The sequence below is a fragment of the Trachemys scripta genome, chromosome 6 (assembly GCF_013100865.1).
Source record: "Trachemys scripta elegans isolate TJP31775 chromosome 6, CAS_Tse_1.0, whole genome shotgun sequence".
Lineage (NCBI taxonomy): Eukaryota > Metazoa > Chordata > Testudines > Emydidae > Trachemys > Trachemys scripta.
The window spans coordinates 82,624,069-82,651,855 of NC_048303.1; the positions used below are offsets into that span (position 1 = coordinate 82,624,069).

At 40.1% G+C, this 27,787-nt stretch overlaps 1 long non-coding RNA gene across 1 annotated transcript in view; it reads right to left on the reverse strand.

Annotated features, from left to right (window-relative positions):
* LOC117878747 overlaps positions 1 to 27,290 on the reverse strand; it is a 64,484-nt gene extending 37,194 nt beyond the window's left edge. The window contains exon 1 of the long non-coding RNA XR_004646071.1: positions 27,243 to 27,290. This is a non-coding gene — a long non-coding RNA (uncharacterized LOC117878747). The remainder of the gene's footprint in view (positions 1 to 27,242) is intronic.
* Between the last annotated feature and the right edge of the window lie 497 nt (positions 27,291 to 27,787).

Genomic DNA, 27,787 nt, shown 5'->3' on the forward strand with positions numbered 1-27,787 from the left:
CTTACAAGATCTCTATCAAACATTCTTAAAACTACAATACCCACCTGCTGAAGTGAAAAAACAGATTGACAGAGCCAGACGAGTACCCAGAAGTCTCCTCCTACAAGACAGGCCCAACAAAGAAAATAACAGAACACCACTAGCTGTCACCTTCAGCCCCCAACTAAAACCTCTCCAGCGCATCAACAAAGATCTACAACCTATCCTGAAAGATGATCCCTCACTCTCACAGATCTTGGGAGACAGACCTGTTCTCGCTTACAGACAACCCCCCAACCTGAAGCAAATACTCACCAGCAACTACACACCACTGAACAAAAACACTGACCCAGGAACCTATCCTTGCAACCAAGCCCGATGCCAACTCTGTCCACATATCTATTCAAGTGACACCATCATAGGATCTAATCACATCAGCCATGCCATCAAGGGCTTGTTCACCTGCACATCTACCAATGTGATATATGCCATCATGTGCCAGCAATGCCCCTCTGCCATGTACATTGGCCAAACCAGACAGTCTCTACGCAAAAGAATAAATGGACACAAATCTGACATCAAGAATTATAACATTCAAAAACCAGTAGGAGAACACTTTAACCTGTCTGATCACTCAATAACAGACCTGAGAGTGACAATTTTGCAACAGAAAAGCTTCAAAAACAGACTCCAACAAGAAACTGCTGAACTTGAATTGATATGCAAACTAGATACAATCAGTTTAGGCTTGAATAGAGACTGGGAATGGCTGAGCCATTACAAACATTGAATCTATCTCCCCACGTAAGTATTTTCACACTTCTGATCAAACTGTCCGTCCTGGGCTATCTTGATTATCACTTCAAAAGTTTTTTCCTCTTACTTAATTGGCCTCTCAGAGTTGGTAAGACAACTCCCACCTTTTCATGCTCTCTCTATGTGTATATATCTCCTCAATATATGTTCCATTCTATGCATCCGAAGAAGTGGGCTGTAGCCCACGAAAGCTTATGCTCAAATAAATGTGTTAGTCTCTAAGGTGCCACAAGTACTCCTGTTCTTTTTGCGGATACAGACTAACACAGCTGCTACTCTGATCCAGGAAAAGTATACTTCGAGTTTGGATATCTCATCAATGACAATGGATTTTGCACAAACTTTAAATCAAACAAAACCCCCATTGAGCATTTCAGTATGAAAAAAAATCTTGACAAACAGCAAATATAAATGATTATTTGAAATGATGACATGGATTATTAGACTGATTGTCATTAGAAACTTCCTGACAATGAGCTTTACTGTGGAATGAATTACCCTGGCAACTGGTAGGATACTTAAACTAGATTGTACAAAGCACTAGAAAATGAAGAGTTACAGGCCAGGAGATAGGTCAACTAATCTAACAGGTTTTTGCCAACTCTTACTGCTCTGCACTTTAGTTTTGATGAATTGAAATATTTTTTAAAACCAAACACTGTCATTGAAACATTAAAACTGTTCTATAGGAGATGGGGAAAAAGCCTTATTTTTACCTTCAACCTGACAGTATTTCTTTTTATTATTATTATTTAAAGATAATTTGAGTTATTCAATTTAAATTGTCTTTTTCGGTTTGCATATTTTAATATCTTACTGTTCCATTGAGCCCTGAGTTTCCATTTCACTGACCCTGCAGATTCCTCCAAACCAAACTATTTTGTCAGCAGACTTATTACATTGCCAACCACTGTAGAATATTAACAACATTGTACCGTACACGTTTTAAGGAAATGACATTTTCTTTTCCTTTTAGTGCTTGTGAAGGAAAGAAGCAAGACCAACAGCTCTGGAGCTTGAAGTACCATATCCAGGGCACAGATGCAGAACAGTCAGAGGGTACGCACGTTCTTAACATCATCCCATTGAAGGAGCTAGTGAACAGGAGCAGCAAACAGGTGAGTTTTGTGAGAGAGTTCTCCAGGGGAGAAGTGACTATGTGACCATTGGGGTGAGTTGGTCATCTGTCTGTTTGTTTTTGTGCCTGCTTGATTTAAGTTTATAGTGTGGTCTGTTGGCGGGAGAGGGGGAACTGTGTGCTATGTATCGTGGCCTGCTAGGTAAGACTGAGAGCTTCCTAACAAGGCTCTAGCCTGCCATCCTTTGATCTCTAATCCCTTTAGGATCACTTGATGAGGGACAAGGACTAACTCAGGGAGAACAGTAGTTTAAAAAGCCAGCTCCTAAGCAACCAGAGGAACCAGTGAATGGAAGCAGCAAACAGGAGAGTTTTGCGAGGGAGCATGAGAGCCAGATACACTTAATTGACATTCTCTAAACTTAAGCCAATAACCACCTGCCCCCCCTGGGGAAAAAATACAACATGCACAAAAGAACAAAAAAAAAAAAAAAAAAAAAAAGCCAGCAAGAGTAAAATAATGCAGGCAGAAGTCTAGCAACAGAGTGAGGGCTATCCAGTTTACTGCACTGAATACAGCATGTATGACAGGTGGCATGTGCTGCAAGCCCCTCCTGGTTCCCAAAGACAGAGTATGGCCTTTTGAGAGAAGAGTGGCTTAATTGGAGGAACTAAGGGAGAGACACTCAGAGTGGTCCTACCCCCAGTCTGACAGGAGAAGGATGAAAGTCTCAGGGAAGGAGCTCGCAAGCTGGAGTGAAGGGAAATAGTCCCTTCATTGGGACCTTCCTTACAAATGATGTCGTGGTATCCTCTCAGACTGATGATACCCATCTGTGGAAGAAAACCCCAGTTATTAGGAAGAGACAGGTAATAGTTATGGGAGGGATTTGATTTATTAGAAACACAGATAATTGGATTTGTGATGACTGGCAGAACCACACGGTGAACTGCTGGGTTGCAGACCTCTTGAGATATGTAGACAGCTTTATGTGCAGTGCTGGGGAGGAGCCAGTGGTAGTGACATAAGAAAAGCTAGGAGAGAGGTTCTGGAGGTCAAATTTAAGATGCTAGGAAAGAGATTATTGTTTAGGATTGATGGTAGCAATCTCTGAAATGCTTCCAGTTCCACATGCAAGGCCAGTTAGTCATGCAAAACTATGGAGTCTCAATATGTTGATGGGACAATGGTGTTTGGAGAGAGGATTTAGCTATATTAGGACCTGGGGAAAAAGAGGCGCCGATAAAGGAAGTATGGACTTCACCTAAACCAAAATGGAACCAAACTGCTGGCATGTAGAATTAAAAAGGTCATAGAGGAGTTTTTAAACTCAGGGCTGGGGGAAAAGCCTACAGGTGTGGAGGAGCACACTGTTTAGACAGGCACATCCCTTATGGAAGGATTTATTAAAAAAGATACTCTGTATCCTAGTAAAGAGTAGAGAATAGAAATTGATCAAGTACAGGCAGGAATTGAAGAGAAACAGTCAAACAAGAGAGTCCCGTTCAATTACATCACATGAAGGCAGACAACTAAATATTGACAAATTTTATAAGTGGTTGTATACAAATGCCAGAAGTCTAAATACTAAGATTGGTGAACTTGAATGTCTTTTATTAAAGGAGTGTATTGATATGATAGGCATCACAGAAACTTGGTGGAATGATGATAATCAATGGGACATGGTAATACCAGGGTGCAAAACACACAGGAATGTCAGAGTAGGTCATGCCATTGGATGAGTAGAATTAAATGTGAAAGAAAGCATAGTCAAATATAGTAAAAATCTTAAAGGAATCAAACCAATAGGATCTCAATGGTAGAAATTCCATGCTTGAATAATAAGAGTATAGCAGTAGGAATATCTACCAACACCTGACCAGGATGGTGACAAGTAATTGTGAAATGCTCAGTGAGATTAGAGAGGTGACAAAAAACAGAAAACCGAATAATAATGGGGGATTTCAACTATTCTCGGATTGACTGGGGACATATAAGCTCAGGACAGGATTCCGAGAATATACAGCACTAATGATGGCTTCTTGGAGCAGCTAGTCCTGGAACCCACACAGGGAGAGGCAATTTTTGATTTAATCCTAAGTGGTGCACAGGATCTGGTCCAAGAGGTAAACATTCCTCAAGAGCTCAGTAATAGGAACCATAAAGTAATTAAATTTAACATCCTTGTATGAAAGAAAATACTAAAGAAACCTATCACAGAAGCATTTTTTCTTCAAAAAGGGGAACTACCCAAAAATAAAACTAGTTAAACACATATAAAAAGGAACAGTCACAAGAGTGAAATGCCTGCAAACTGCATGGATACTTTTTAAACACACTGTAATAGGAAGCTCACACTATATGTATACCACCCCACAAAAAAAATCACAAAACAAAACAAAAACAAAAAAACCCACACAACACAACAAGTAATAGGACCAAAAAGTGCCACAATAGCTAAACTACAGAGCAAAAAAGAGTCAAGTAGAAACAAAATGACATCTTAAAAACTGGAAGTCAAATCCTAATGAGAAAAATAGAAAGGAGCATAAACTCTGGAAAGTCAAGTTTAAAAGTATAATTAGGCAGTCCATCGAACAATTTGAAGGGCAACTAGCAAAATGACACAAAAAAAATCATCATCAGAAGCAGGAAGCCAGTCAAACAATCAGTGGGGCCAATGGATGATCAAGGTGCTAAAAGAGTACTCAAGGAAGACAAGGCTGTTGTGGAGAAGCTAAATAAATTCATTGCATCGGTTTTCACTGAAGAAAATGTGATGGAGACTCCCCCAGCAAAGCCATTCTTTTTAGGAGACAAATCTAACAATATATAAACCTACAAATTGGTTGTCTAGAGGATCCAGAGGATAGCGTACTTGGGCTCTCAGAAAGCCTTTGATGAGGTTCTTCACCAAAGGCTCTTAAGCAGTCACGGAATAAGAAAGAACGTACTCTCATGAATCAGTAACTGGTTAAAAGCTAGGAAACAAAAGGGTAGAAATAAAGGGTCAGTTTTCATAGTGGAGGGAAACAGAGTCCCACCAAGGATCTGTACTGGGACCAATGCCATCCAATGTATTCATTAATGATCTGGAAAAAGGGCTAAACAGCGAGGAGACAAAGTTTGCAGCTGATACAAAATGACTCAAGATAATTAAGTTCAAAGCTGCATATGAAGAGTTACAAAGAGATTTCACAAAACTGGGTGACTGGGCAAAGTAATGCACATTGGAAAACATAATCCCAAGTACACATACAAAACAATGGGTTCTAAATTAGCTGTAAGTTTTCAATTTGAATTTTGCCCATACTTGTGAGCTAGGAAAGTATTACCATCACCAATAATAATCTCTGTGCTAAGTGACTTTCCCTAGTTACACATGAATGATGTGGCAGAGTCAGGAAAGGAACATGCAACTCCTAAATCCCACTCCAGTGTCTTAATTGAAAGAGCATCTTTCCTACTGTTAGTATTTGCACCAACCCATGAACAGATCATTAACTGCAGCCCCCCCGCAACACCCCAAAACAACAACAAAAAACTGTGCACCTAAAACACTTTTTAAATACATAATTTGGTGTTCTGCTTTCCAGGATCACCAAGAGATGGGCATAGGACCCTTCCTTCAAAGACTGTCTCACTGAAAAAGCCGGTCATCTGAAAGAAGTGGAATCTAAACTGACAGATAAGATAACTCCAACACAGTAAAATAATCTACAAAATGAAACAAAGTTGATGGGAAAAGAATATGATCAGCATCAAGGACTACGCTGACCCCTAAAAAGCTGGAGGTGGGAAAGCACAGTAATTGCTTATCTGTGCAGTTCAGTATATTCCCTATAACTCTCACAAGAGTGAGTGCCTTCATATACATTTCTCTTCGTATCTAAGTGACAATGGGGAGCTAAAAGAAGCAACTGAATGTTCTGGGACTTGGCACTCACTACAAACGTTTAACAGGCTAATCATTCTGCATAGTGGCAGAATGATAGCTTTAAAAAAAAAAATAATAAAGTTAGGACTGGTATTCCTAAGCAGCAAAAAGGCAAATTTGACATAGAATGATTCATGATAAGGTAACGACACTAAAGATTTGTTCAACAATAAAATTTGTGGAGCATGTTAATTTAATGGTTAGTACAAAGTTTAGTTATCAAGATTTATAGCATCCTTCAGTGAATCTGGCAAACAAATACCATACAAGAAAACTTCTTCATTTAACACTATTAGTTTAAATCATAGCTTTGAATGATTCGTGACCTACTGTTTGAAATATTTATGTTCAAAAGCATGTGAATTGGAAGTATCTCTTATAATAAAAGAGAAGAAAATTGCTATAGCCATGCCAAAAGACATTAAAATAGTAAATAAATTGATTTAAAACTGTTGTCTCCCCTAGACACAATGCATCTGGTTTGAAATGCTAATTCATATGCAATAGTATTTTTGACTCCCGAATTCTTCACTGAATTCAAAATTGTCATTTTGAAAGCTAGCTAGTGTCACTTTCGGACAGTCATGTTTCACTGACATTGCCCATCCTGTAGTAATATAGTTCAACTACCGTGCTCCACTTCCAATGAACAGGAGCAAACGGGCTGGTTGAGAAGCAAATAATCCATTTCTCTCTTCAAAGTGGGTTCTTAAGTTTGAATAAAATAAGATACACTAAGAAGAGAATACCAAGAAGAGAAAAGCAAAATCAGGAAACAGAAATCAAGCAGCTTTTCACCTGGGAATAACTAAGGATCTGTCCCAGTATTTGGGTCTGACCTTGAAATGTTTTTGTGCTCAGATCTCTCATTGAGGCCAATAAGATTTTCTACGTTGATTGATTGCGGGTTTAGGCCTAGACAGCACTCTCAAGAAATAAAATTGTCAATGGTGATAAAGCATTATATACAAAATTATGATACAATTTGTGCTGTGGGAAAAAAATCTTATTGTAGCATATCAGTAAGTGTTTAAATTTATTAGAACTTCATCTTAAATACCTGAAGTACAATATTAATTGAATGCATAAAATAGAACATTTGAGAAATGTATATGTTCTAATCTGACATGCAATATAGCCAATTGATTCATTCTGATACCCCATTCATTTATATCATAGCCTATTATACAACTCCAAAGAACTAGATAAATTCATGGAGGATAGGTACATCAATGGCTATTAGTCAGGATGGGCAGAAATGGTGTCCCTAGCCTCTGTTTGCGAGAAGCTGGGAAATGAGTGACAGGGGATGGATCACTTGATGATTACCTGTTCTGTTCATTCCCTCTGGGGGCACGTGGCATTGGCCACTGTTGGAAGACAGGATACTGGGCTAGATTGGCCTTTGGTCTGAACCAGTAGGGCCATTCTTATGTTCAGAGTTAGGGAAGGAGTTGTTGAGCCATTGACCATTTTACTCTTTTATATAGGCTTCTAAAAACATAGCATCTGATTCTCCACTGCCTTGCACTTTGTGGAGTCATTTCCACCTTTGCAAAGTGGATGGGTAAGGCCAGAATGTAGCACTTAAATTCCACTTCAGCCTTTTCTGGGTTATACAATGGTGACAAAAATACACTTTTATTGAAAACAAGACAAGCCTCTTTTAAAAAACTGAATTTATCACCTGATATTTTCAAATGGGCTTGTTCTGGATAGGTCCTTTCATTAGGTGAAAATTATATATAACATTTAAAGTTTAAAATTTAAACACTCGAGTTTCATCCCTGAGCAGTAATACCTTTGGCTGCTTTTGGAAACTATGATGCTAGCTGCAACTTTCATGGTAAAATTAACTCCTTTACATATGGCAAGCTCAAATGTAGTGCACTTGTTACAGCCCATATAAACCAATAATTCCACCATGGAAAACGTCAGGCCAAAAAATAATTGTTCTGATAGTTCAAACATGTAAACAAAAACAAAACAAAAAAAAGGTTATGGTGAAAATGTTGATGTAACAATGACTATATAGTTTTTGCTATTGGGAAAAGACTATAAATGGGGCATAATCCTGTAGTTTTTGCACACCTAAAACGCCTAATGACTTCATGCCCACTGTTCATGCCCAGCATTTTTCAGTTCCACTGTTCTTCTGGATCACTTTAGCGACAGGTAAAGGTAGTTTATGACATACAAAATATTGTTTATTGGACATTTCACATTTGTTTAATTTACTGTGGTCAGAGTTTATTTGCTCCATTGGAGACAAAGACGATACAGATCCCCAGAATGTCTAATTTAATTCTTCATGGGGGATGACAGGGCAAAGAGCTTTCTAGGTTTAACAGCACTGCCTTTTATTGATTGTTGTGTTGTATGCACTTGGGATTTGTGTGTGTTTTCTGCATGTTGAATTGTATTGTTTGTACCACTGTCTTTAGTAATCTGTTTAACCTGTGTGTGCTGCACAGAGGAGAGGTGAAGGACTGGAGAATCTATTTTTCACCTCCATTAGATATAGGTACTTTTTCCATAACCAGACACAGCCTGTGACTATTCCAGAGGAAGAGCCTTACCCTCATTTTACAGATAGAGGATCTGAGATGCAAAGACTTATTTATCCAAATTCCCATGGTGAGCCAATGGCAGAGCTGATAGTAGAACCCGAGAATCCTGCCTCCTCGTTTGCCCTACTCTAGTGACATATTCCTGTAACATACCACTTTTGAAATGTGTTACAGGACAGGAACAAAACAGGACACTAGAAGAAGCCCAGCAGGTGTGGGGGAGAGAAAGGGAGGAGGAGGACACAGACAGTCTTACTCCTAGGTTTTGTAGTTGCTTAATGAAACATTGAGATTATGAGCACAAAAGGAACTACCCCTACTCCTATCCACTCAGGGCCTCCCCAAGTCAGACTGAGAATTTTCAGTTTGGAAAAGAGATGACTAAGGGGGATATATAATAGAGATCTATAAAATAATGACAGATTATGGAGAAAGTAAGTGTTATTTACTCCTTCACAGATCACAAGACCCAGGGGATCACCCAATAGGCAGTAGGTTTAAAACAAACAAAAGGAAGTACTTCTAAGCATCACACAGAGCCATTGTGTGGAACTCATTGCCAGGGGATGTTGTGAAGGCCAAAACTATAACAGGGTTCAAAAAAGAATTAGATAAGTTCACGGAGGAGAGGTTCATCAATAGCTATTAGCCAAGATGATCAGGGATGCAACCATGCTCTGGATGTCCTTAGACCCTGAAAAAAAAAAAAAGGAATGGATCACTAGGATTGCCTGTTAATTCCCCCCGGATTGGCCGTTGTTGGAAGAGAGGATATTGGGTTAGATGGAACATTGGTCTGACCCAATATGGCCATTTTTATGTTCCAGTGAGAATAACAGTCATTTACCACATAAGAGCCAGGACCAGCTAGACCTAGATTACACTTGACCGGTGTTTGTCCAGCCTATTTTTAAAAACCTCCAATGATGTTTTGAAGCTCCTTTGAAGCCTATTCCAGAAATTAACTACTCAGAGTTGAAAAGTTTTTTTTCTAATATCTAACCTAAGTCTCCCTAGCTTCAGATTAAATCCGTTACTTCTTGATCTACTTTCAGTGGACATGGAGAACAATTAATCAGAGTCTCCTTTATAACAGCTCTTAATGTATTTGAAGACTTCTATCAGGTCAACCCTCAATCTTCTTTTCTCAAGATTAAGCATACCCAATTGGTTATCTAATCCTGTTTTTTTTTTTTGTTCTCCTCTGAACTTTTTCCATTTATCCAAATATTTCTTAAAGTGTGGTGCCCAGAACTGGACATAATACTCCAGCTGAGGCCTCTCCAGTCCAGAGTAAAGTGGAACAATTACCTTCTGTACCTTACATATGACACCACTGTTAATACACTCCAGAATATTAGCCTTTTTTTCCAACTGTATCACATTAACTCATTCAATCTGTGATCCACTCCAGATCCTTTACAGCAGAACTACCACTTAGCCAGTTATTCCCCATTTTATAGCTGGGCATTTGATTTTTCCTTCCTAAGTGAAGTGCTTTGTACTCGTCTTCACTTAATTTCCTTTTGTTTATTTCAGACCAATTCTCTAATTTGTCAGAGTCATTTTGAATTTTAATTCTGTCCTCCAAAGTGTTTGCAACCCTTTCCAGTTTGGTGTCATTTACAAATTTTATGAGTAAACTCTCCACTCAGTCATCCATGTCGTTGTCGGAGAAAAACAGAGTTCTCACTATTTGTTTTGGTACAGCAAGTCAGATGTTTATTAACTCTCACATGTGCAGAGGGAGAGACCTGTTTAGCTCTCTCCCTCTGCACATGTGAGAGTTAATAAACATCTGACTTGCTGTACCAAAACAAATAGTGAGAACTCTGTTTTTCTCCGACAATTTGGGGGCTCGTCCGGGATGGCAACGCCCGCAGAGGCACCGGCAGCTGCTACGGATCGTTCCCCTTCGAACCCCATGGCGCCACAATAGAGGTAGGAGACCTTTTGAAATCTCTATTGGGGTGTCGGAGGAGGACTGTCCGTGGGGCCGTCTGTCCCTGTTGGGCTCACGCCATCCGAACTTATTGACTGTGCAGCAAGGTCAGATGCTGAGCGGCGTAATAGGGGAATTGTTTGCCGCCCCCTGTATGCATATGCTAGGTGCATAGGGTTTGCACCTGTGTTGAGGAGTTGTTACTGCCTCAGGAGGGGTTTTTACCGCCTCAAGTGATGCATCAAGGTACTTGGGAATAGTACCTGGAGGTACTCAGGAGTAGTACCTGGTAGAAGGCCTTGGTGTGGGTGTGTGTGTGGGTGTGTGTGTGTGTGTGTACACAGTGTGAATTGAGTGTTACCGGAAGACGCCCAGAGTACTCTGCGAAGTCTTTTGGCTCGTGACCAGAACTACTCTAACGCAAGCCCGGTAACTAGAGGATCTTTTAGGAGATCCGACCCACGTAGGTTGACTCGGCCTGGCATCGTCCGGCGAGGAGGCTACCTGGGTCTAGGAGTGTGTGAACCCATCTTCCCTCCCCTTTTCCTCTCCGTGTGAGCCACTGACAGTCTGATCATCTCACTGGATGCAACAGAGTAAGCGGCGCCGTCTCTCTGAGACTAGCCGACGCTCTTTGCTGAAGGGAGGTGTAGGAGGGTCGTGGCCATCCTCGTTAGTCTCGCCTGTGTGAATACCCTGTAGGGAGAGATCCTTAGTTTATGTGCCGCTAGTGCGGACAGGGCATCCTCCTCCCTGTGTGTGTGATTGGAAAATGGGTGGGGGACAGTCTAAGGATTCCCTCTCACCCACTAAGGGTACCCCAGCTTATTTCATGTACGTACATTATGGTACTAAAACCTGCAGGTATTTAGAGAATTGAAATCATTACACGCGTGAAAATTCATCTAAACAATGCCCACTAGAAGGTACCTTCGATCTAGATAAGATCATACATCTCAGAGGAGCTTTTAATCACCAAAAAGCCTCTGACACACAATGGGAGCAATTTGTCTATTGAGGAAAGGAACGGGTTAATTTGAAATTCAGCTTGGTCCAGAGATAAAGAGAGAGTTAATCTGCGTTCAAGGTCAAGAATCAATGCAGACCAGGCTAAGTACAAAGAAAAACTGCTTTCGGCCCCAGCTGACTGTGAAAAAAATATAGACATAGTCAAACCAAAGGCAATACAAGTTACAGTGCTGGGATTACATTTGCAAAGCTTAACTGTCCAGTGAGATCCAACAGTCTGCCTTTGCGACCCTGGAGCTGGCGTGGTTTGGGGAAGCTGAAGAAGCCACAGGCAGCCGGCCTGGACTGGAATCACTGAAAAGACGCCCCAGGAGACCTCAGGGTGTAAAAGAACTGCCCTCCCAAGAGAGGAAGCAAGTTGGAGATTGCACAGCACCTTCTCTGAACGTTATACACAGACGTGGCCAGTCTGGACGTACGTGTGTGAGTATGAAAGTGTGCCTACTCTCAGCCGCAGTAAGTCTGAGAACCGGAGAGGGATTTAGCATTCCTCTTTCCACCCCGGTTGACCGGGAAGGGTGTCAGGTGGATCTACCCCAGTCGTAGCAGGACTGGGCAATAGAGAAGTTGGAGAAAAGGGAAGAGTTGTGTACTTGATAACTAGAATTGAGCAATTAAGAGCATAGATCATGAACCAGGCAGCAACTCAAACCTACGCCCAGGGCAAGTTGCAAGCCTTGAGACAGGACTTCCAGGCAGAAAAGGAAGCACTGGCTAAGCAAGTACCGGTCCTTCAGGGACTTGTCAGAATTTAACCATTTGTGTTTGCATATGCTGTAAGAGCAGTGTGCTTGCCACAAGAGAAAATTGAATAGTTAAATGCCAATGGGTCATGCGTTTTGCCCAAGTGGCAAGCCTCACGAGGGAGGACTTGGGTAGCCTTGTGAGTAAGAATGTTTAAGAGAAGAGACTAGGAAGGGTGGGGGCTAGTTGAGAAGCCCACCCTCCTATCTAAATTGGTAGTGAAAAAGCTGGTGCCCATGGAAGGGACGGTTCAGCGAGAAAAGCAGGATCGGGCCCAAGCGGGCAGGCAATAGATAGAGAGATTGGAGAACAGGTTGGAAACTTTGAGGGCATAGTGGAAGGAAAGGAGTAAGTAATTATAAGCATGGGGATTTCAAATCCCCAGGATAATAATTGAAATGGTAAAATGTGTGTAAGACAGAGTCTTTGTACCAAGGTGCAAGGCTCTCCTTTCTTCTGCTGAATAAAGCAACTCTTCCTTATCCCTGTCTGGCTGTTATTGGCTCTCAGCTAGGTGGACCCGATATTTCGGTGACAGTTACTGGCGACTCCGGTTAATGAATTTCTGTCTTATACATTTAGGTGTTAGGTGTGTGGACGGAACTGAGCCTCTCATTCGTAATTCCTCAGAGTGGAAGCCATCGCGAGCGATGAAGCTCTGAGGTTGAATTGGGATCCTTCTGTCCCGTCCCCTGTAGCGGTCAGTATTAGTAGAAATTCCTGTAATAGGATCCTATTAGGCCATAATTCCCTCTGTTCTCTGTGTAATTCTCTGTTAGAGTATCAGCAGGCAGATGGGTGGGTCTCTGGTAAAACCCTCTAAGGATAGCCCTTTGAATTATATGTTAAGTAAATGGCTTTTACCCAGTGTTCAGGAAAGAATAAAGATTTGAATTTGTTTTTGGGTAACAAAATAGCAGATAAAAGATCTGATAAAAAGAGAGAGAAGGACAGTGCCCCTGGCTCTGTGTGGTCGAGCTGTCACTTTACTAGGGGTGCATGGAGATTTTGTAAGCACAAAAGAAACAGTTACACCTTGTGTAGAAATTGATGTGGCTAGTGTTGTGGAAATTGAATTGTGGATAGGACGTGCATTTTCCCCAGAACATGTGCAGTGTATATTGTAGCAGAGGTAAAAGAAATGCAAACCTACCAATATAGGTTGTGTTGTCTCTTTCAGATCACTGGGTGTTTGAAAGCAGGAGTTAGAAGTAAAAGGAAATCAAAAGTCTGGGAAAGTTAATTGTGACTTCTTAAGTAAGAATTTTTAAGCTGTGGATAGCTTTGGATCTGGAAGCAAGCCAGAAAGCATCTGTATTAATGCAATTTTCTAACTAATAAGGTAGAAGCCACTGAAACCTGGGCTGCCTATGAAACAAATACAAGGAAATATGGGGTAATTCCTCTGTTTTGTCTAAAAATCAACAAGAGTATGTGTGTATATAAAGGAAATATTTTAAACAATGACTGACTGCCCAGAAGGGGTAGACCTCTGTTCTTTTGTCTTTCAGATCATCAGAGAAAACGGATGCCAGCTGAACAGCATTCAATGTACCATGCATTTACTGGTACAATAGGAATTATTTTTGTGTTCTTTGTCCTGTCTTGTGGTGTTTGTCTTGTGGCCAGAATTGTTGGGTTTAATATTTTCATAAGACAGTCTAGTTCAAAATTAAATAGAAGGGTTAAATCAAAAAGCAGATACTTGTTTTTATTCAACTTGGAATACAAAAAGTGTTTGGATAAATCAGGAAAATGTGATATACTAAAGTCTAATACAGTTGCTTAAGTAAGAAAAAGAAACTTCATTGGCCAGATTTTTTTTAATTGAAAAAATTGTTGTTAAAATTTGCATACCAACAGTCTTTGGAAGCAAGGACATGGAAGGTTAACCCACTCCCCATATTGCCCATGGGATCCTTCTGGCTACTTCAGATTTCTAGCCAGAGGGCTGGGGAGGGAGGAAAGCTATTGGACACCTGAGGTTGTACCGAATGGACTCCTCAAAAGTGGGTGTGCTTGTCCTGGGTTGTTGCTCCAAAGCTCTGTAATAAAGTTATTTTACTGGAAGGGTGTACATGGCATACATTGAATAATCAGACTAATGTACTGTATAATGGCAATGTGTATGTGTTCATTGTTGGGAAAAGGTGTATGAGTGAAAAGTGGAAGTTTCCTTTGTAGGTTAAAAGAAGCCAAGAAGGGGAGAAGGAAAAAGAACAGAACGAGTTAACTGAGGAAAAATAGCTAGCAAGCTCAGTCCAAAGATAAGACGCTGGCACCATCCAAGGACACTGCCTACAGCTAAGACTTGGCTGATAGCCAAGAAAAGGGGGGCCTGAATGTGCCCAAGCAACTATGAGATCTGCAAAACACTGCCAGGCATTAATGAAATGTGTTAGGTTTCTTTTCTCACAGATAAAAGAAGTGCTACCCAAAGACCCTAGCAGCCCTGCCATTCATTGAAACAAGGAGACTGAGTCTACGTAAAGTCCATCAACGAAAGACTGCTTTGGCTCCACACTGGAAAGGCCCTTTCCAAGTCCTGTTAACCACCACCACCACTGTGAAGTGCCAAGGACTACCTGCCTGGACCCATGCTTCTCACTGTAAAAAGACCCCTCCACCTTGGGAGGACTCTCCGACTGATAAGCCTATTTCTCCTTCTAGCTCTGCTGTGTCTTCTGGACAGCAGGAAAAAAAAAAAAGACAAGGTGAAGTGCTAGTAACCTCTCCCTTGTCCACTGACAGACCTACTGTGCCTCTGGATTTTTCTAGAAGAAGCAAAACCATTACAGGGTGATGTGCTAGTAACCTCTCCCCTGTATGATGCTAAACCACACTGTTTCAGGAAAAGAGAAGAAGGAACACTTGCTTCATTGAAACCACAAAGTCCAGGGATTCCTGACTACAAGAGACATTAAGAACTGACCCTGGTGAAGAAACAAAGAATTATACACTGGCAGGAAGAAACTTGAGGGACCCATGCTTGGGAACGTGGTATTGATTGGATTTTGGGGTTTATTCTACAGGCTGCGCCCTGTGTTTTGGATAAGTCCTTCAGCATGTATTGCCCTCCCTAATTGGATTGTAAATGATAAGTACCAAAGGCACCTTGTTGCCATTGCCCCTGCCATCTCCTCCATTACACTATTACCCCTATAACACATTCAAATACAGACAATGCCATATATTTGATAAAACCAATGACTAAGGCCTTCACACTTTAGTGATTTATTTAAATATTGTTTGAAAAAATATATTTTTAAGGTTCAGGATATCCCATATAAGCGAACAATTGAATGGATCAGTGGAGATAAAAGTATATGATATCACTACCAGTGAATTTATAATTGCTCACAGGGGGCTGCCATTAGATTAGCACAACAGAGGGCTTGGGTTATTTCCTCTAGAAAGAAGAGAGACTTGACCGGATCCCTTTGGGATGGGGCCAATAATGCAGCAGCAGTCTGGAATATTTTTAAGAACCAAGAACATGATGAGAAATTGGGGCAACTAGAGAAGGCCATAGGCCTTGTTTCTGGAGCACAACTAACCCAGGTACAGGCTGGAGTTGGTGAGTTATACGTTATTTCCGCCCTTAGTTCAATGACCCAGAAGTTACTGACAGAGATGGTATTGAATATCACTGAGGCTGGGAAGGCATTGAAGTGGGATCTAGCATGCTCAGAGATTCAGGATTTTTTTTTGAATGACCAGCTAATGGCCATTCGGAATGATCTAGAGCACCAGGCTTGGCCCACTGCCCTTACAGACACGTCAGGAGTACCATCTGATCTGTGGCCATGGAGACATACTTGAAAACTTTCTGGGTGGAAGTGTGGATGTTCTCAGTGCTCCTTCCAAGCATATGGACCGGTACAGGGGGTGTGGGCTCCCACATACCGTATTCTGCCGGGTCCATGGGGAGGATGCATATGGGATTGGGTAATTCATCGAGACATCTGGGAAATTAGACCACCTGGTATGCCCAATCGATTTTTAGTTAGTGCTCCTAGGATTACACCTGACATTTGGATGGGGTTAGGTAACCTATGGACATTCTGGCCATTAGAACCCCCACAGCTTCAGTGTACACGTAAACTGAAGCCAGGAGAAGTTGTCACTGTCTATGACTACGTTTGCTGGGAGGGTAGGGGACAAGGAACTACCCTGACAGGACACTTACTCTTCCAAGCTAATGATAGCTGTGTGTATGTTAATGACACCATATCACAAGACATACATTTTAATCTCACTACCACTGCAGGCAATCATATCATTTACTGGCCTGCAGATAGAGTTTTTCAAGTAGCCCTTAGGTTCCAGATACCCTTTAATTGGACTAGCTTACTATCTGATAGATTTCAAAATTTGCTTTCATTGTTACCTGAGATCCAGAAAATCTCTGAGGTACAAGGGCGAATTCACATGCTTCAAAATGTATATCAAGTAGAAAAGTATGCCTTTCACACTGCTTATAGAGTATCTACCTTATGTACTAAATATGATGTATTGTGCTTTATGACAAAGGCTGTACAACAACCCCATTATAGTATTGCTATGGGAATGTTATTGCTTGTATTGTTATTAGTTAGTTTAGGATTATGTTATTGTTGTTGTAAAAGATGTAATAATAGTAATACCTTTCATGTTCATGCTAATCATGCATTGTCGTTGCATCCAATCAAAACCCCTAAGGTTGAAGCATCTGATTTAGAATCAGAAGTCCAGGACTTGATGCAAATAGAGATTTGAGAATGTTTGTTGTACTAGAAGTACAAAAGGGGGGGTTGTGGAAGCAGAGAAAAGAACTGACAGAAGGGAACAGTAATGCATGACGTTTGTTAGCAAGAGTCAGGCTAACTGTAACCCTGATAACGCGAGATTTGTAGAAGCGAGGATTGTGTGAGGCGGGTGAGAAAGAGCTGTGTAAGAAGTTATGATGACCTCAGCATAGATAAAGTGTAGAAGACCTTGGGTAGATAAGGTATAGAAAATAATTGTATGTTGGCAAGAGTCAAAACAACTGAGGAAATGAGATATCAAGATGGCCTATGTATAAACAAAAATGCTGCTGTCTCTCATTATTGCCTGTAACAAAAGGTATAAATGCTTGCTGTAATTGTTTACCTGTTGAGAGACCTGTTTAGCTCTCTCCCTCTGCACATGTGAGAGTTAATAAACATCTGACTTGCTGTACCAAAACAAATAGTGAGAACTCTGTTTTTCTCCGACATCGTTAATGAAAATATTGAATACCAGACCCAGGACTGACCCCTATGAGACTCAACTAGATACTAATTTTGACAGGGGACTATTGATAGTTACTCTTATAGTAGTTTTTCCAGGCAGTTTACCCACCTTATAGTAATTTCACCTAGACCACACTTCCCTAGTTTGTTTATGAGAATGTCATATGGTACTATGTCAAAAGCTTTACTAAAATGAAGATATATCACCTCTACTGTTTCTCCCCTCCCCCCATACATTAGGCCGGCCGGTAACCCTGTCAAAGAAGAAAACTAAGTTGGTTTGCCATGATTGACAAATACATGCTAGCTCTCCCTTATAACCCTGTTATCCTCCCAGTCCTTACAAACTGATTGTTTAATAATTTGCTCCAGTATTTTCCCGAGTATTAAAGTTATTCTGACTGGTCTATAATTTTCTGGGACCTCTTTGTTCCCCTTTTAAAAAGTATGTTCTATGTTTGCCCTCCTCTAGTCTTCTGGGACCTCACGTGTCCTGCACAAGTTCTTGAAGCAATCTCAGAACTGTCAGCAATTATCTTCAACAAGTTCTTTAAGTATCCTAGGATGAATTTTATCAGACCCTGCTGATGTAAATACATCTAACTTTTCAAAATATTCTTTAACCAGTTCTTGAGCTATTTTGGCTTGAGTTCCTTCCCCCCTATTGTTAATAGTGTGTTGAGTGTCCAATCATCATTAACGTTTTAAATGATGGCTGAAACAAAATAGGCATTGAATACCTCAGCCTTCTTCATGTCATCTGTTATTAGCTCTCCTTCTCTGCTAAATAGAGGACTTACACTTTTTTCATCTTTCTCTAGCTTCTAATGTATTTAAAGAACCTCTTCTTATTGACTTATGTCCCTTGCTAGGTGTAACTCATTTTGTGCCTTAGCCTTTCTGATTTTGTCCCTATACGCTTGTGCATATTCTTTTGTACGCCTCCGTAGCAATTCGTCTTTGGTTTTCATTTTTTGTAGGATTCCTTTTTAATTTTCAGGTAATTAAAGAGCTCCTGGTGGTGCCATATTGGCATCTTCATATTCTTCCTATCTTTCCTTCATATCAGGATAGTTTGTAGTTGTGCTTTTAATGTTGTCCCTGAGAAAATGCCAGCTTTTCTGAACTCCTTTATTCCTTAGATTTTGTTCCATGAGGACCTTGCTTACTAGTTCTCTGAGTTGGTTAATGTCTCCTTTTTTGAAGTCCATTGTTATTTTCTTGTTACTCCTTCCTTTCGTTAGAACAACAAAATGTATCATTTCAGAATCACTTTCACCCAAATTGCTTTCCACATTTAGAGCCTCACATGTAATGTTCTTAATGTGCTTTACTATATTATTTTCTTTTATCATCTTACCACATCATATCTCCAGGAGATCTGGAACAGACTATACAAACATGTAATTTTCACTTTTACTGAACTGTACTTGTCTCTTGACAATGGTTTTAATAATTCACAATTAATTACAAGATATGCATCTATTAATTCTTTCAACCCTACAGGAGGTAACTAGTATTATTGCTCAAGAAACAACTTAATTAATTAACTGTTAAATGCTGTAGTAAATCATATAGTCCTTATACAGAATACATAATGGGAACATTTAAGAAACTTTCAGTTATATAAAACATGATATTAATATTAAACAAACTGTTAAAAGAACATAAGTAAGCTTGCAAAGTCAAACACTCAAAAGTTAGGAAACACTAGACCTCTGCCACTTGAGCTAACAGACTCTCTGATAGCAGTAGTAGGTTATCATCCTCTATGTGGATCAGCACTAGAGGGGGGTGATACACTTGGCCAGTGGGTTTCACAGATCTTTGCTGGCAGCCGAGAAATGGGGAGACTCAGGAATCACGGATTTCATTCTGGGCTCAGGAGAGAAGTGTGCACAGATTCATCTGCTCATTCCTCCCAAGCATGGTTCTCCCCATCTCCTGCAACTTGCCCTGTCCCGTGTCTTCCTTTGCCTGACTCCTTAACCCATTCCCACTCTCCTCACCTAGCCAGTCAGTCTCCACTCCTCAAGCTTTTATCTGAGTCCCAGTTTCCTTGCCCAGCCATTTTTAATTACCCCTGCCTCTACCCAGCTCCTTTCCCCCAATCTTCTTACTGAGCCAGTTCTAGTCCCTCCTCTCTTCCTGGCATCTGATCCAACCTGCCTACCATTCCCTCCACACATCCTGGAATCCTATTGCCCCTTCATTCCACCAACACTCCCCAACCCCATTGAATCTCCCTCCCCAGGCTCTACATCCAATCTTAGTGTCTCATCTCCCCTCCCAAGCTCCTCATTCCAGTCATCTCCAACCAATCTGAATTTCCCCCTCACATTCCAATGCCTGATCAGATCTATTTTCCCTCTCGCCTCACCCCATCCCACTCTAAGTTCCACTATCCTTCCCAACCCGTCCCCATCTCCACCCTTTCACCCTAACTCCCAATTCCACTCTCTTCCCCATGAGGCTCCAGCCCCACTTTCTCCCACACCCCCCAACTTCAGGTGGCCTGGGCCCAGCGGCGGGGGGAAAAGGGGGGGGAAGGGGAGAGTCATTGACAGCATCTCCCTGCTTCCAGTTCCACTGTCCGGACCTGAACCCAGCATAGTATACAGTAACCCAGAGCTGGTATTGCAGGGAACATCCTACTTAGCCCCATGCAGGAGCATTCTCAGTGTGGTTGGAATCTTTAAGGAGTTTATCTGCTAAAATCTAAGAAGTCTGAGCAAGTGCAAACTGTAATTTTTCAAAAGTTTATAATTTGGGCAGATTCTCACAGGACAGCACAAAGTATATCCCTGACACAAAGGCACCATCCTACCAAAATTCAAATCCCAGCTCCAAAGCTTGGACACACGCAGGAATTTTTTTGTTTGTTTGTTTTTAATACAGTTGCCAGAAATTTTTAACCTGGGTAAAAACATTTTTCACTTGCCTTGCTCTTGGAAATGGCTGAGCCATTTTGGCTATTTTCCCCCCCAAAATCAGGGGGAGGTAGACATGTAAAATTTCAGCTGAAATAGATTGGCAAATTATAAACAACTGAAAATAAGGTCTTATAATGGGAGGTGTTGGGTAACCTTCATAAAAAGTAAAATTACCAGCCCTGCCTATAATTCTATTACCCTTATAGTTCAGATCTCTGATGAATGACTATATTGACTTGTGAAAATTCACCTCTCACATTTCAATAGCACTTCAATAACATTCTGTATTTCCTACCTTGCAGCAACTCCAAGTTGCCCCATCCCTTGGAGGCTTCACTCCTTTACTCCCTACTCCCTTCTTCATTTAATTACTGATGATTTTATTGAATGAAACAGATTATGCTGACATTCAAAGTGTCATCACTAAGCTTCAATATTTCCTTTAGAATGTTAATTCTGAAGAGGAAAAGAGTTCATGACTCAGTCATTATTTCAGGTTATCTGAAGCCTCAGGACAACAACACTGCACTGGGAGTAACCAAGAGACCTAGAAACATTTGATTTTAAATGAAATCTTATATCTTACGGGTGCACAAAAATACATGACATTTGACACCTCTGCATTTGGTAAACCCTGTCTGCAGTGTCACTTTATTTCTCAGTTCTCTGCTATTGTGTACTGTTTATAAAAGCCCTTTAAACTTCTTAATTGTAGGCACAATTATATCTTCTCATGTATCATCTTTGATCTATTTAAATGATAGCCTCAAGGTTCTCTGTTGTATTTTGAGTTATGCCCCACAGTACTGTTTTCCTCATATATTGCATACCCTTGTTCCCAAAGAATTTCTCTGTTTTTACTATAGGCTTGTCTTGAAAATAGTCCTGTTCTTTTTCCAAGAGAGAAAAGAAACTTCCTTCCTTTATGTATTCTGTTCTGCATATTTGTTTTCAAATATTGAACACAATATTTGAACACAAAGCAGTTAAGGTATTTGGACAATTTAGAAATGAAATGTCAATGCATTATTATTGGAAACAGTAAACATGCACTGGATAAGCTGATACTTATTGCCACTTTTGAACAGAAACAGGGGTAGTGGTGTCCTCAGGGAAATTCTTAGGTATTCACATGTGGATCAACTGAATAAAGAACAAGTGAATCAAAGAAAAACACCTTGGAAATAAGATTATGTATGAAGATTTTTTCATATAGATACATCTTTTGATTACTAAGACACAATACAATGCAATTTTAGATACAAATGCCTACACATCGTCATTTTGTACTAATATCTAAATCTAAGTTTACATTGAATAATCACTGTGTTTTTCCATTGGGGGCGGCGGGGAAGAAACACAGTAATTATTCACTTTTAAATGTGAAACTGAGCACAACCTTCCTCTATTTCCTGAAGCTTTTTGCTGTAAAATACAGTATCAGTAACTGATTAAAAACAAGTGTAGAATAAAGTTGATGGCTACTTCTTTGGGTGACCTCTGCATATACACATTTGAGTAATCAAGGCAGCTGTGGCTGGAGCTCTTGGAATCTTCCCATGAGCAGTGTCTATTGGCCATCTCCTCTCTCCTCCCCTTGTGCAGATTTCTGACAGTATGAAAGGTAGAAGGGTCTCAACTATTATTCTTCAGTGTGTAACCTTAACCTAGAGATACTCAGTGTTTAGGGCTAGCTGAAACTCTGTCCCCTTTTTGGTTTCTCAGTGCACATCCTCAAATGTCAGGTCTCATTCCACTACTTTAGTTCAGGGTCAGGTACCGCCCTGACTGTGTCAGCTGTTCATTACTGAACAGGCTCAAATAGGTTCTGGTGCTCACTTGGGGGACCTGTGGCCAACAACCTTTCTAAAACAAGTATGTTTATATTGGCCAATGGGACAAAGCATTAGAGAAAATTCAGAACAACAAATAGACTACAAGCATAATTTGTCCAATCTAGTCTTATGCTTCACTACAAACTGAGTTAGATGGGCTTCCCCCCTTGAATTATAAGGGAGAACAGGCCAACTTACATTCTTTAAGGGAGCCAAGGAGCTCTTGGACCCAGCCTGGGACCCATTTAGGCCCAGAACCCGCACTGTATTTTTCCCTTTCCAGAAAGCTAGTTTGTTTTTATCCCCCCAAAGTCACCACCTTCTCTGTGTGCACTCCTGGGCCCAATCACCATATTCTCATCTGTCTTTGTGTCTTTGCCTCAAAGCCAAACTCAGTTTTACACAAACTGGATCATTATTTGAACTTCATTCTCAGCCCACATCTATTAAATAATCCGGAAGCTGAAAGATAAGCTGATGTGTATTTTCAGAAGTCTTTCTTAAATAGGTGGGATGTGACTCTTTGCTGTGTGTCACAGCAATGCAATATGTTGCTAAAGGAGATAAGCTGCAGTATCCTCACACAGTTTCTTGTTACTTTTATAGTCAGAGGGTTTCATGCTCTGAACAAAGTTAAGAGCTGTTGGATGTTTATCCCAATGAAACTTGAACTCTAAAGACCTATTCTCACCGGTGTTCTTTTACCACTCTAAGTGTAAAGAGGCCATACAGTTGGCATAATCAATGTGAATGTAGTGTAAATGAGAATCTGGCCTCAAGATTTGAAGAGTTGTCTATTACTGTTCAACACAGAATTAGTTATTCCTCATTTATGAAATGTTAAAGTTTCTGGGGCAGATCCTCAGCTGGTGTCAACTTGTCATAGCTCTACTGAAGTCAATAGAGATTCACTGGAAAGTGGAATTCAACCTTAATGAGATTCAGATTCAATGGACTTGGTCAGTGCCAGTCTTATTTTTAAAAAAGGACATGCAAGAGCTGCCAATAGGGTGCTGCTTTCCTCAATCTTCTCATCCTTAACAGGTCACAAAAGACTATCTAAGGTACTTATATGGCTCTCGCCACTGTACCTTCTGAGCACCTCACAGTCTTTAACGTATTTATTCCTCACAGCACACCTGATAGGTAGAGAAGTATTGTTATCCCCATATTACAGATGGGACACAAAGTGGCTATGTGACTAGCCCAAGGTCACACAAGAAGCCAGTACCAGAGGAGGAACTTGAACTGAGGCCTTCCATGTCCTACTGCTGTAATCACTAGACCATCCTTCCTCTTTGTAAACATACTTTATGGCTATTACTCCTGAGAAGAGATTGGTAAATAACCAGAAAATGCATTTTTTATACACTAAAAAACACAAAATTTTGACATGCCACGTTCTGATCTCTATCCAATGTATGCCACTGAAACTTGTCCACACACATTCATTGAATAATGAGCAGATTTGTTAGAAAAAAGTCTGTTTGTGAACCAATCAAAAACAGAGGGCAAACTTAATCATATGACTGTTCTCTACAGATAATTTACCTAATTCTATTCTTTGCCATAGAGAATTGGTCACCAAGACAGCACCACAGACAAAATGGTATTCTTTTTGCACATGCCTAGGACCATCTCTTTTTCTGATCATTGCAAGGACCCAATACATATGCAGCTGCCCTGAACTGTGATAATTACCATTGCATAATGAATCCCTGGCCTTACCCTCCTTCTCCTGCAGCCACAGTCCCTTAACTCAGGCAAATAGAGGCAGAACATATGAAATACTACCCCAGATCTGTGCCACCAGAAGGTTCCTAAACAGGGGTGATTGTTCCGTGACCCAATGTGACTGCTTTAAGACTACCATGTGCCAGCCATGCAGCACAGAGCAGCTGAGTATCAGGATCAAACAATAAGAACACAAGCATTACTTAAAGGGAGAATAATTACGACTGAGACAACTAGATAGTGTATCAATTCTGAGAAATCCTTTAAGCACAAAAAGCACACTTAGTTTATAGGAGTGGACAACAAAGTTAGGGCAAAGCTGGTTATTTTACCAAGCACACATCACTCATATCATTTTCTAAATTATGCACATATAATATTAAGTATTTTGTCAAATGGCATCAAATATGTACAATTTCCTAACTGCTAGTACTACCTAGAGAATTACCTACAACTTAACAATCAGAGATATGGAATAGCAGACAATTTTAAAGTTTATATGGCTTCTAGAGCCAAATAAATGTGTTTGAGCCCAAACAAGCTATCAGGTTACAGTTGGTTCATGTTTTCTTGATGACCTGATCTTTGATACATTCTGTGAAGATAAAGCAATCAACTGAGACTACAAAAATTCTTCATGTAAGATATATTTTACTGCTAATACAATATAGTCTTCAGGGAGCCCCCTCACTGTATAAATATATTGGAACAGATAAACCTACTGAACCTACTAAGCACCACTTTTATTTATATGATTTTTATTTAAAGCTAAAACTTATTATAACATGATGACAAAAGAAGAAAAATGGGGAAACAACAGCCTTCCAGGCACTAAAGATGCCAAGATCTTACAGCTATATTGCATACATACATACACACACACACTCCCTGCAGATACATTTTTACTGAGAATGTATTTTGATGCTTTAGCAGTTATTTAGGCTTTTTCTATCAGATGTCTAATAGTTAGGATGACATTCTCTTTGACTGTTATAAATAGCTCTATAGTATTTTCTGTTGAGAGGCTATGCCAGTTGCAGCATTAGTAACACTGCAGATCACCTCATCTTGCTCATGTCATGGATCAAAACTATAGAAAAAGAAAAAAGGTTCTGACATAGAAAACTAACATCTTTGATCAACCAGTGATGAACTGGTTTTCCTGAAGGCATAGGATGAGAGAGAGAGAGAGAAAATGGGAGAGTGAGATTAGTCAGCCAGGCTCAAAATGCACTATTTTCCTGCTGTTCAAATCTCTGAATTAAATTTTGTTTATTTCTTAAAATTAATACTGTATATAAATGTTTGTTTCTGTATCTGAAGAGAAAGGATACGCTATTGGCCAGATCAGTTATATAATCGTGAAATTAGTATCAAACTTATACAAGCCTCAATCTAGACATTATCCTAAATCCACATAATACCCACAAATATTAATATGAGATCTATACAAAGATAGGAAAGGACTGGTTTAAGATGCACTGATGTAATTCTGTCTCCTCAAACTCCAAACCATAAGACACACACCAAAAAAAAAAAAAAAAAAAAAAAAGTGTCAATGGCATTATCAGAAGCCAGATTTACTGGCATGCTTCAGATGCTTCTGCTGAGACAAGCTTGGCTCAACTAGATTGTGAGTTTGCAGTTTTTTTGTGTCACTGAAGCAGTGCAATGTAGCTAGAGTACGCTGGTGAAATCTGGCCCATAGATTGGTATGTTACCACATTCAAGGAACAAATATGTACTTTCAGAGTACAATAATTTTAGTTTAAGAAAACACAAGAAACAACAAAAACAAATGTTCTGAGAAAGCACAGCAGGTTTGCAGCAATGCAGACCAAAATGGCTTCTGAGTCTTCAAACAGCATCAGAAGACAGTTGGAATGGAGGTCATTTTGCAAATAGCAATATTACTGTGTTAATAATTTAATTTCACCTTTAAAATCAAGTGCATTATTTTCCCAAAAGTCAAAGAAAAAATAGGCAATGCCTAAAGAAATATGAGCTGCCAGCCTAACAGTCTTTTTTTCTTGTTGATGTAAGAAGTGTAGAAACCTAGGCTTTCTGTGATTATTGATTTACTAGTGTATTAGGTTTTAAAGAACTGCTGGAACATTTCAATAAAACAAGCAAGCGTAGGTTAAAATGTCTCTATCCATGCCGAAAGAAGGTGCAAAACATCAGATGTTACCAATGCCAATCTTCTGTTCCATGGCAGGCAGTAAATTGAAGGCAGTACCAGAAGGTGTGCAGTAAAAAAATTCCATAAAACTTCGTCAATAAATTTTACTTGAGTAACAATTTTTTCATCTGACTGTTAAAGCAGCAGTTGTAAAAAAAAAAAAAACTTTCCCTAATATACCTGTCAGTTGCTTCCAGGAATATGGAACATTTTGCCTTTCAGGAAATAGTTTTTAGAGTTTACCAACTACACACATAGGCTGAGCAGTGCAAGGAATGACTATAATTTTGTTTTCCCTTTAGGTGACCTGATCATTGCCTCCTCCAGCATGAATGGAAATGAGTAATAGAATGAAGTTGGGTATAGGGTAAAACACAAATATGGTATGTTCTTACCATGATATGCACTCTAGATGCTCTTCAGAGAGAGTGGTGTGAGGCTAGGATGCAAAGAGATGAGGTTTGCTCCCAATCGGTGCCACAGGAATTCTTGGCAAGTTTAATAGTGATCGCTCAACATAAATGTAATTTGGTTTCCTCATCACGCACCAATTTCATACAACATTGGGGAGGTGGAGGCGTGGAGGGAAGCTGCTAGAAGGAAGGCATTGACAGCACAGCTCCTATGTCCCCAAGCCCTGCCACACTCCTGAAATTAAGACCACCTGCAAGAATGTCTGTGGCCTCCAGACTCTGAGCCTGAAGGGGACAGGATTGGGTTCTGTCTACATCACATGAAGGAGACAGGATTGGGTTCTACTGTTCTGCGCTAATACCTCCTAATCCCCAACCCTTCCCACTGACTGATTCTAATACTTCCAGCAAAAGCAACCTAATCATAGCCATCTCATCAGCCGCATAGAACAGTTATAATGAAAACTCATATCATACTATACTTGGATTGTGCTTAGAATATTGGGGGGCTCTAGAGAAATTTGAGGTGAGGCATTTTAACACTCCTCCTCCATAGATGTACATATTCTTTTGAATATTCTCTTCTCACCACTGCTTTCTCTGCATGGCCTTTTCAGTTAAATTTGGGTGACTTTCCTGAAGATCAGCTACTGTTGCTTTGTAATACCCTGTTGGAACAAGCACTACCGGGTCTGGAATATTAGATGTGGGGTGCCTGCCTCTGGAAAATGAATACTCTGATGATATATTAGCAGCCATAGAATATATAGAAATGGTATGAAAAATATTCTTACTTTGATTTTCCCTTGTTCCTGAGTAGACCAGTATTCCAGGCACCCTAAAGGGGAAAATCATCAGAACACTGATCTGTTATTTGCATTGTGATCTAGTGGCAATATCTATATAGTTTCTGGCATTTCTATGCCTAGACATATCAGTCGTCTTAAAACAGTAAGAAAAGAAGTTTTAAGATATGACAAACATTCTGATATGACACTGACCTTAACCCCAACACCTCAGACTACATTAGAGCAAAACCAAGAAGGTCAACACTCCAGTCATGAGGATATTTCTTTATGCAAACTTTCAGAAATATATTAACAGTAATCAGCCATGGTTATTATGTGCCAATATACAATATTCCATTATTTTGCACGGTTAGGTCTCAAAAGCTTATTATTCATGGCTCATTTTTCTAGTTCTAATAACAGCCTATAAATGCCACAGTATTTTCATTAAAAATCTCATTGTTGGACTCCATTTTGTTGGCATTTCATATACACTATACATCATAATGAACTGTACATTTGTGGGTATAAACAGTACTGATAGCAGTTCA